This window comes from Arvicola amphibius, chromosome 18 (genome assembly GCF_903992535.2).
Source record: "Arvicola amphibius chromosome 18, mArvAmp1.2, whole genome shotgun sequence".
In the NCBI taxonomy this organism is placed as follows: Eukaryota; Metazoa; Chordata; class Mammalia; order Rodentia; family Cricetidae; genus Arvicola; species Arvicola amphibius.
In genome coordinates, this window is record NC_052064.1 from 29,003,088 (window position 1) to 29,014,112 (window position 11,025).

General features: G+C 46.1%; 1 pseudogene; it reads left to right on the plus strand.

Annotated features, from left to right (window-relative positions):
• The first annotated feature begins 8,972 nt into the window (after positions 1-8,972).
• On the plus strand, positions 8,973-9,847 carry LOC119803823 (annotated as a pseudogene).
• Positions 9,848-11,025: the final 1,178 nt, after the last annotated feature.

Sequence of the window (11,025 nt, forward strand, 5' to 3'; positions counted from 1 at the left end):
GTGGGGGCTGAAACAGGCCAAGAATGCTGCTCCTGGCCTCTTCCCAGACTCTTCCTGCCCAGGATGACACCACCATAGTAGCTTGGTCCTCTGCATGGAAAAGCAGTCAAGAAAATGTCTCACAGACAGGCCCATAGGCCATTCAGATGGCAGCAATTCTTCAGCTGCTGCCTCTCTTTCCGGGTGACTAGGTGACATTGGAGGTCCTTCTGTATACGTGTTGCTTTTTATGAATAAAAAAACTGTCTTTGGCCTGCACGGGGCAGAATATAGGTAGGCAGGGGAAAACTAAACTGAATGCTGGGAGAAAGAAGGTGGAGTCAAAGAGAAGCCATGTAGCCCCCCCAGAGACAGATGCCGAAAATTTACCTGGTTGGCAATACACAGATTAGTAGAAAATTAAGATATAAGAGCTAGCCAATAAAAAGTTAGAGCTAGGGCTGGAGAGTTGGCTCAGAGGTTAAGAGCACTGACTGTTCTTCCAGAGGTCCTGAGTTCAATTCCCAGCAACCACATGGTGGCTCACAACCATCTGTAATGAAATCTGGTACCCTCTTCTTGCCTGCAGGCATACATGCGGACAGAAAAATGAAAACAAAATAAATATTTAAAAAAAAAAAGAGCTAATAGGCCAAGCAGTTCCTGTGTGTTTATTTGGGGTCTGAGCTGCTGGGCAGCCAGGAAACAAATAAGTGGCTCCTTACAATTTGGTGTCTGTCAAGTTGAGAGCTATAGCTGCAGAAATACAGGACTGTAGGATTTCATGTCTTAGAAATACTTTCATGGGGCTGGAGAGATGGCTCAGAGGTTAAGAGCACTGGCTGCTCTTCCAGAGGTCATGAGTTCAATTCCCAGCACCCACATGGTGGCTCACAACCATTTGTAATGAGATCTGGTGCCCTCTTCTGGCCTACAAGCATACATGCAGTTAAAACACTATACATAATAAATCTTTCGGGATTTTTTTGTTTTGTTTTGTCTTTTTTTCGAGACAGGGTTTCTCTGTGTTGCTTTGGAGACACTCGTCGAACTAGCTCTTGTAGACCAGGCTGCCCTCAAACCCACAGAGATCCACCTACATAATAAATCTTTACAAAAAGAAATTACTTTCATGGGTGCAATGTTTATCCTCAATTTGATCTTCGGCACTGCCAAAACAGCAAAAACCCGACAAATTTGAACTAAACTCATTCTGTATTTTTTTCCCCAGTCTTTCGAGACAGGGTTTCTCTAGCTTTGGAGCCTGTCCTGGAACAAGCTCTTGTAGACCAGGCTGGTCTCGAACTCACAGAGATCCACCTGCCTCTGTCTTCCGAGTGCTGGGATTAAAGGCGTGTGCTACCACCACCCGACTTGTCACCTCTTCCTACTAAACATGTAGTCATGGTGCCTCACTTGGCGCTGTGGGGGTTTGCTCAGTGCTCAGCTAAGTCCTGTCCTCTCAGGCACCGGCTATGCGGAGCTCATGCTGTCCACTCGTGGCTGTAGCTGTGCTTTTAACAAGTGAAGCAGGGTCTTCCCACTTGCATGTGTCCAGAGCAAAGTGGTCTGCGTATGACTATGTGCCTTGCATTTGATTGGAGTTTTGGTGTTTGGTTGAGTTCTGATGGCGTGTCGTTAGCCCAGGCTGTCTTGGAATTCACTATGTGGCACGGGAGATGCTCTCATGACTGGGGCTCTTGTCCAGCTTTTCAAATGCTAATAGATGTGAGCCACTGTGTCTGTTTGGGTTCTTCTTGTTCCTTTTATATGTTTGTGTGGGTGGTTGGGTGCTTGTGTGCATGTGGTTTGCGTGTATGTTTGGGTGCTTGTGTGCATGTGGTTTGCGTGTGTGTTTGGGTGCTTGTGTGCATGTGGTTTGCGTGTGTGTTTGGGTGCTTGTGTGCATGTGGCGGTCGGCAGTTGACATTCCCTGAGGGCTCTTCATGCTATTGTGAAAGTCCCTTGCTGAATCTGAAGCTCACTGATTCTGGCTGGTCTTATCAAGAGACCTCGTAGTTTTAGAAAGAGCAAGGCTTTTAATCCCAGCACTCAGGAGGCAGAGGCAGGTGGATCTCTGAGTTCGAGGTCAGCCTGGGTGAAACAAGTTTCAAAAAAACCAAGAGAGAGAGGGGGGAGGGGGAGAAAAAGCAAGGTCTTTTTTTTTTTTTTACATATAAAATGAACTAACAAACTGGCTATTGCCTTGCGGAATATCTAGTTGTCTGATGCTGCCAAGTTGGCAAAGTTATAGCTGGCCTAGCCATCAATACTATCAGAGATCCAAGAAGGAAAACCTATACCTGGGTGCAGACAAAGCAGCTTCCGAATCTATTACAAAAGCCAGAGACCAGTCCATACCCAATTAGCCACCCCGGGCTCCCATGATCTCCATAGTGTTGGAGGCAGAAGTATCAGGACAGCATCTGTCTTTGGCTGCCAGGCCCATAAGTTGAGAGTTTCCTGTGGAGGAGGCAGGAACGTGGGGAAGACCAGCCTTACTCTCTAGGCAAGGGGCAGGGGGCAATCAGTTCTCCAGCGTCCTGCTGTCCACTGTCTGGGAAGGGTTCTGGCGGCAGATGTTGCATTGGGGCATCTTGTCCAGTGGTCAGTGTTACAGTCCGGGTGGAGTCATTGCTAAGAGTGTCTGATATAATAAGCTTTTTTAATTTTTTTTAAATATTTATTTATTTATTATGTATACAATATTCTGTCTGTGTGTATTCCTGCAGGCCAGAAGAGGGCAGCAGACCTCATTTACAGATGGTTGTGAGCCACCATGTGGTTGCTGGGAATTGAACTCAGGACCTTTGGAAGAGCAGACAGTGCTCTTAACCACTGAGCCATGTCTCCAGCCCTAATAAGCTTTTTTAAAAACATCTTAAATGCCATATTCTGCAGACATCTGAAGTGTTTGATGACCGCCTGGGTGCTGAGAGCTGTCGTGAGAGTATACAGCAGGTGACTAGTGGGTGCTAAGAGCTGTCGTGAGAGTATACAGCAGGTGACGGCTAGTGTCCACAAGTCTCCGTGTTTCCTTAGCTTCCCCCGGGTAGAAAAGTCTAGCGCTCACCACATGCATGGATGTTTTTGCATACCCTGGAGCTGACCAAAGGTTCGCCCTCCAGTTAGCAACACCTAGGTATATCTGAATAGATAACTTTGTTTCTAGTTACTTGTTTGAAGCTTAACTTCAAAAACATACACAGGGGACTGAGTAAGGCTTATCCCTGTAGTTAATTATATCATCACTTAGCATGGCTCCAATTAAAGAACTTGATCACTTGTAAGATGGCTGACTATTGTGTTCCTTAATCTACAACAAGTTAGAGGCTCTCATGAGACTAGGACTTTACGCTCCATTTCTGTGGGTTTAGCCCTAAAAATAACGATTTTGAATTGAAGCTCTTCTAGTGTCAAATTAAAACTTTTTGATCATATTTATCAAACATATGTTCTCACTTCTTTAAATTCTCTAGAGGCTTGGTGTTGACCATTTGGCAAAGCCTTAGGTGCCCAGGGCACTGGAGAGGTGGCTCAGTGGTCGAGAGCAGTGGTCGCTCTTCCAGAGGCCTGAGTTCTATCCCCAGCAACCACACGGTGGCGCCAACCACCTGTAGTGGAACCCAGTGCCCTCTGCCAAGCAGAGGGACGTGCAAAAGAGCACTCATATACACACAAATCATTTTTTAAAAAGTATTTAGGTGTAAATCTCTAAGTCAGCTTTTGTGGCTTTTGTTAATCTGAATAGACCTTTATAACCGTGAATTTGCATCACCATATAGAGTATATTCTAAACCACAGTTGAGTCACAAATACAGTATGTGATATATATATATATACACAGTATGCCGCAGCAAATCTAGCCTTTCGTGTCTGTCATTACACAGCAGGCCACACCAGTGCTGCTGTTATAGGTCTTTCTGATGGCCATCGTCCCTTCTACCGAATATAAAGTTAGCACTTTATTTTTCTGAATGACTTCTTTAGAAGTACTACTCCTTTATAGTTTTTGTGACCATAGATGTGCTGTTGACAGTTTTTAAGAAACAGGCTTGGACTTTGCTATGAAACACTGGCTAGCCGGGAGCTTTAATCCTGCCATTTCCTAGAAGACTGATCATATAAAATCCTGCAACCCGGACGGCTGTAACATGGGAATCATTAATCTGTATTGTTAATTACACATTATATCTTTAAATAAGTCTGGGATGCTGGCACATCACGTCCCAAGCAAACGCCATCTCTCAGGCGGCCTGTCTTGCGATGTGTGAGCTCTGCCTGACAGGTGTGACCTGCGACTCCCAGTTCGGTCAGGGGGACCCCTGTCCCTTACAGATACAGGTGAATCAGAGATGTCTGATTCACACACAGCACAAGTGCCAATAATGTGTCCACGTAGCACTCGGACCCCAGAGTTAGGAGGCTAAAGCTTCCCGGAGAAAGAAACACAGAACGCAGGACAGTGGCAGACAAAACAAAATGACACAAATTGACAGACCAGGACAAAGCTCTCACACCCACTGGCTGGGGTTTTTGGATTTCCAAACACTCACATGTTGGGGGAGTCTTAGGGGTGTTCCTAGCCAAGGCACCAGAGTGGAGTTACGGACAGTTGTGGGCTGCCACACGTGGGAATTGAACCCAGGTCCTCTGGAAGAGCAGTCAGTGCTCTTAACCTCTGAGCCATCTCTCCAGCCCTTGTTTTGTTTTTTTAAAGACAGGTCATTCTATATCACAGGTTAACCTGGAACTCATTACCTACATTAGCACGACCTTGAACTCCAGGTCATTCTACCTCTCTGCCTCCTCAGTGCTGGGTTCACAGGTCTGAGCCACACTTGTTTTCTGCAGAGATAGGAATCAGACACACGGTTTCCACTCTGAAAAGTGAGCCGAGTCACCAGCCCCCGTCAAAGATTTTTTTAAAATATTTATTTATTATGTATACAATGTTCTGTCTGTGTATTTGCAGGCCAGAAGAGGGCACCAGACCTCATTACAGATGGTTGTGAGCCACCATGTGGTTGCTGGGAATTGAACTCAGGACCTTTGAAAGAGCAGGCAGTGCTCTTAACCCCCCACCCCCGTCAAAGAATTCTAATGAATAATTGAGAGGAAGAGGCTTTCTGTAAGCTCAAGACCAGCTTGGTCTACCTATGAAATTCCAGACCTTCCACGGCTACACATGAAACTCTGACTTAAAAAAAAAAAATTCTAATCAATAAAATTGCAAGTCTAAGCCAGGCTTGAACTCAGTTCAAGGCCAGCCTAGACTCCCAGCAAGTTCCAAGCCAGCCAAGCTGCACAGTGAGGCCTGTCTCAAACAAAATAAAAAGCAATAAAATGTAAAAGTGCAGGTCTAATGCACCAAATTCTCTCAGATACTTTAATTTTTTTGTGTTTCTGTTTTTTGGAGGTTTTCGTTTGTTTTACTTGTTTGTTTTTTTTTTTTTGGAGACAGGATTTCCTGCATAGCCCTGTCTGTCCTGGAACTCACTTTGTAGACCAGGCTGGTCTCGAACCCAGAGATCTGCTTCTCTCTGCCTCCCGAGTGCTGGGATTAAAGATGTGCATCTGGACTGTCTGCTGCTCCTAATTGCTGTTGGCTCTTGCATCACTGATGCCTGAACTAAATGGTAATTCCTACCATTATGCTGATGGTTAGTAGACCCCAATCTAAACAGGTACCCATCACAGAGTCAAGGATTTGAGTCAGGATACAATTCAAGGGGCACTGTGAGAGCCAAAGTTACATTTTCAGTTTTAATTACTACGCCTTAGAGATCCATGAAACAAAACCGCCTCTGACCCGCAAACCCCCTGCCCAGGGACAGGTGGCTCCTGGAATGCCGGAGGCTGCTGTTTACGGGAGATAACAAGCCCCAGGTTTTTCAGTCTCTTACACAAGTTTGCTGTACCCCCACACTAGATGTGCTTCATCACACGTGGGTGGGAGCTTCACAGGCAGGAAGTACATCAGGATATACTCTTGCCCCTTGTCCCCAGCAAGATGGACTGTTAGATCAAAAGGAAACCCCCTGGCACGGGGACACAATCTCTATAGTGCCTCTTGGCATACCAGAAAAGGTTCCTGTTGAAACCAAGCAGACCCAGATCTAGCAACAGGAAGATTCATTAGCTGAAATAGTTTGATAGGGCACTCCACCTACTTTGTATAAAACAGAGAGGTTATTGTTTCTATTTAAACCACTCAGAAATCATTAGAAACAGTCTGCCTGTACTTGAAAAAAAATTATTGTAAAAAAAGGGGGGGTGGGGGGTGGAGGGTAACCTGTCTGGATACCATTAAGTTGACGGCTGTTAGATCCCAATATAAAAAGGCATTCATAGAGTCAATAATTGGACTCAGAATACAACTCGGGTAAGTATATCTGAGCCAGATAAACCTGGGCTTAACGCTGAAACCACATGTAGGCTACATAGAGCTTTTTTTCTATAGTTCATCACATTAATACTTAGTATGACTACACACAGTTCTGAAAGAATTTGATCATTTGTAAGGTGACAAACCATTAGTTCGTATTTCTTAATTATCCTTAACAGTTTATAATGAGTTATTTGCTTTTATGAGACTAGGATTGCCTGGGCAGGACTTGTGAGCAGGGACGAGGGACCCTAAAGGCTAGATTGCCCTTGACAAGTTAATAGGCACCACAGTCTTAAGTTAACGGAAGGGCCACAGTTCTGTTTGCCAGAGTCGAGACTGACCCCCTCTGTAGTAAGCAGGAACTCTCTGCAAACCCTTGAGGGAACCGGGGGCTTTGGTCTCATGCCTGACCTTGGGGAAAGGGCTTTGGAGCTTCAGATTTGTTAAGTTTGAGCCTCAAAAAATAGCAATTTCTCAACTGAAGCTCCTTTTAGTATCAAAATAAAACATTTAATGCATAGACACAGTCCCCAGAGAGATTGGGGAATTTCTGATCCTTTTATCATGCACCATTGCAGAATATAATAGTTTCTCATCGGTTTATCAAAATAGCTTAAGCTTAGCCAAGTTGGCAAGGATTAAGATGCTAGACATGTATGCCCAAGCATGAATAGACCTTCCATAAGGAGACACGTTCTCCAAGCCAGTGGGTCTCCACCTTTCCAATGCTCTGTCCCTTCAAGACAGCTCCTCATGTTGGGTTATCAAACCAAACCACAAAGTCATCCCCATTGCTATTTTATGACTTTAATTTTGTCACTATTGTAAATCTCCATGCAAACATCCGACATGCAGGTGGTCCTCCATTAATTGTAAAAAAGGTCTTTCACAGTCTGTAGTGTCTTATGAAGAAAACCTGGTTTGAGGCCCAGCCTGGTCTACAGAGAAAGTTCAAAGATAGCCAAGCATAAGCAGTGAAGATACCCACGGAGGTCAGAAAGTTGGTGGCAATCGAGTTAAACAACCACGGAGGTCAGAAAGCTGGTGGCAATCGAGTTAAACAACCATGGAGGTCAGAAAGCTGGTGGCAATCGAGTTAAACAACCACGGAGATCAGAAAGCTGGTGGCAATCGAGTTAACAACCACGGAGATCAGAAAGCTGGTGGCAATCGAGTTAAACAACCACGGAGATCAGAAAACTGGTGACAATCAAGTTAAACAAGAGGGCTATGTTCCAGCCCCAGCGAGCAGCAGACCTTGGCAGCTTCGGCAATTTGGTTCTGGCTTTAGAGTCAAGGATAGAAGAAAGAAGTTACAGGATTTTGCCTCCAAGACTGAGGACAGCTGCTGAGGCCAGGCATGAGTCAGGGGTGTCCCTGAGTGGAGGCCTAGAGAGGTCATCATGTGAAGCTGTGAATTTGAAGCCTGGGTTGCTTTAGAAACCCAAAGCTGCTGGAGATGCCAGAGCCACGGGATACCCGCTAGGAAAGCTGCTAATGGAATGGAAGCAGCCTGAGAGAGAGAAGTGTGTTGCAGTCAACAAAGCTGAAAGGAGTTGGAGATCTGAAGAGCACTTTGACATCAGACATGGAGATGCAGATTTTGGCATTTGCTCGGCTGGCTTTTGGTCTTGCTTTGGTCCGGTATTTCTTCACTGTGTTCCCTTCCTCACGTTTTGGAGCAGTAGTGTATATCCTGGGCCGTTATATGTTAGAAGTATGTGATCTGCTTTATGATTTTGATTTCACAGGGGATTACAGTTGAGAGATAGTGTGAATCTCAGAAAAGACTTTGAACTTTAGGCTTTTTTTTTTTTTTTTTTTTTTGGTTTTTCGAGACAGGGTTTCCCTGTAGTTTATAGAGCCTGTCCTGGAACTAGCTCTTGTAGACCAGGTTGGTCTTGAACTCAGAGATCCGCCTGCCTCTGCCTCCCGAGTGCTGGGATTAAAGGTGAACTTTAGGCTTTTAAACAACGTTGAGGCTGTGATAGACGATGGGGACTTTTGAAGTTGGACTGAATGCATTTTTGCAGTATGATATGGCTAGAAGCCTTTGGGGGCCAGGGAGTAGGAATACGGTGGTTTGAAAGAAAGTGGCTCCCAAAGGGAGTGGCACTATTCGGTGTGGCCTCGTGACAGTCAGTGTGTCCCCATGGGGGTGAGCTTTGGGTTCTAGGCTCAGGTAACTCCCAGCAACACAGTCTGTTTCCCATTGTCTACATGTCAACATGTAGCTGCTCCTTCTCCAGCATCTGCCTGTCCAGTGCCATGCTCACTGTCACCCGCTTCCCCTGCTCTCCCTGCCTCCACGCTGCTGTTCTGCCTGTGACGATGGCACCGACCCCCTGAAACTGCGAGCCACCGCCTCAATTAAACGCTTCCTTCCTAAGAATTGCTGTGGACTGGAGAGATGGCTCAGTGGTTCAGAGCACTGGCTGCTCTTCCAAAGGTCCCAGGTTTGATTTCCAGCACCTGCGTGGCAGCTTATGACTGTCCCTAACTCCAGTTCCGGGAATCTGACACCTGAACGTCAAGGCACATCAAATAAATAAGTTTTAAAAAAAAAGGGGGGGGTCGGAAGTTCTCTTTCTCATCTTGCAAGATGGCAGGTGAAAAAGCCAAGACGCCTGATGCAAAAGAGAAGCGACCTGCAGCCAAGAAGGCTGGCGGGGATGCCGCTACCACTGATGCAGCCAAAAGGGGGTGACCCTAAGGCTAAAAAGTCCAAGAAGGGGAAGCCCCATTACAGCTGAAATCCTGTCCTGGTACTCCCAGTCTGCTATGTATTCCAGAAAGGCCTTGCACAGAGGAAATACTCAACTGCGAAAACCAAGGTTGAAAAGAGGAAGAAAAAGGAGACGGTTCTTGCTGTTGTCACAAAACTGGTTGGTAGTGACAAGAATTGTGGTACCCGGCGAGGGGGAGGGGGTCAAGCTTTGAAAAACGCCCAGGTATTATCCTACTGAAGATGTGCCTCGGAAGCTGCTGAGCCGTAGGAAAAAGCCCTTCAGTCAGCACATGAGACGCCTGCGTGCCAGCATCACCCCTGGGACCGTCCTGATGAACCTCACCGGATGCCACAGGGGCAAGAGAGCGGTTCTCCTGAAGGAGCTGGGCAGGGGCTGAGTGCTTGCGACAGGACCTCTTCCCCTCAACAGAGCGCCTCTGAGAACACACCAGAAGTCTGTCATTGCCACCTCTACAAAGTCGATATCAGAAAGGTTAAAATCCCCAAACCTGACTGATGCTTACTTCAAGAAGCAGCAGCTGCGCAAGCCCAGGCACCAGGGGGGCGAGATCTTCAACACAGAGGAGAAATACGAGATTACAGGGCAGCGCAAGACTGATCAGAAAACCGTGGACTCGCAGATTCTACCAAATCTCAGAACGGTTCCTCATCTCCAGGGCTACCCGCGGTCTCAGTTCTCTCAGAAGAACAGGATGTAGCCTCACAAAACTGGCTTTCTAAATTGCTAACAACCTAATTAAACAGCTTCATATGTTAAAGGACTGGAGAGATGGTCTAGAGGTTAAGACTGCTCCTCAAGAGGTCCTGAGTTCAATTCCCAGCAACCACACGGTGGCTCACAACCATCTCATCTATGGGGAAATCTGATGCCCTCTTCCGGTGTCCAGGCAAACATGAAGACAGAATACTGTATACATAAATAAAACCAACCTAAAAGAAGAAGAAAAGGCATAATTTATTGCATTTCCCATCAGGTCCCGTCCAATCAGGGGCAAGCATACATCCTGACTTACCTCCAGCCTACATTCATTCAGGGGCAAGAGTACATCTGATGTATTTCCTAACTGGGAACCGCCCACCCACATGTAATCAAGTACATCTGGTACAGATGGGTCAAACAAACTTGTTAGGGGAGTGACAACCTGTGGCTTGTCATCTCCCATAAACAGCATCCAGCATTTCAGGACCTGTCTGTCCTTGGGCAAGGGGCATGCAGATCAGAGGCATTTTGTTTCATGGTTCTCTAAGGCATAGCAATCAAAACTGAAAATCTGACTTTGGCTCGTACAAAGACCTTCGACCGTAGTTCTGTAGATGAAGGAACCGGGTTAGGAACTCAAATGAGTTGGCTTCGTTAGAAAAACCCTAACAGTGGCAGTGATGGTATCAGAGTTTTAATAGAGAAGATCCAACTGTTTGTCCAAAGTACCCAAAGTCCTCACCGATGACGGACAAGATGCCGAGTGCATTTATTATTTATTTCCAAGTCTTTTTGCCTGTGTACTATCACTATGACTGATCTGCTTACGGGGGAAAAAAAAACCCAGACTGGTGTACTGGGCCAAGAGCTGGGGAGTAGCAGCCCCTTGTGTTCTGAAATGACCTCTGCCAATACTTAGGTATCTGACCTTAAACGGGCACACACTATTAATCCTAGCACTTGGGAGGTTGAGATCTCTTGAGTTCAAGGCCAGCCCAGTCTACCAGGACTACACAGAAAAACCCTGTCTGTGAAAAACCAACACAAGCCTTGCCAGGCCAGTCATCTGCATTGGGGGGTCTTGGGCCTGCCCACATCTAACTCTGTGGAGCTTTTCTGCTAGAGTCAACATTATTGATTTTCCTCTTCTGAGAAAGCAGGGTGACTACTTTCGGATAGATGCAAGTACATTTCCACAGCTAAACT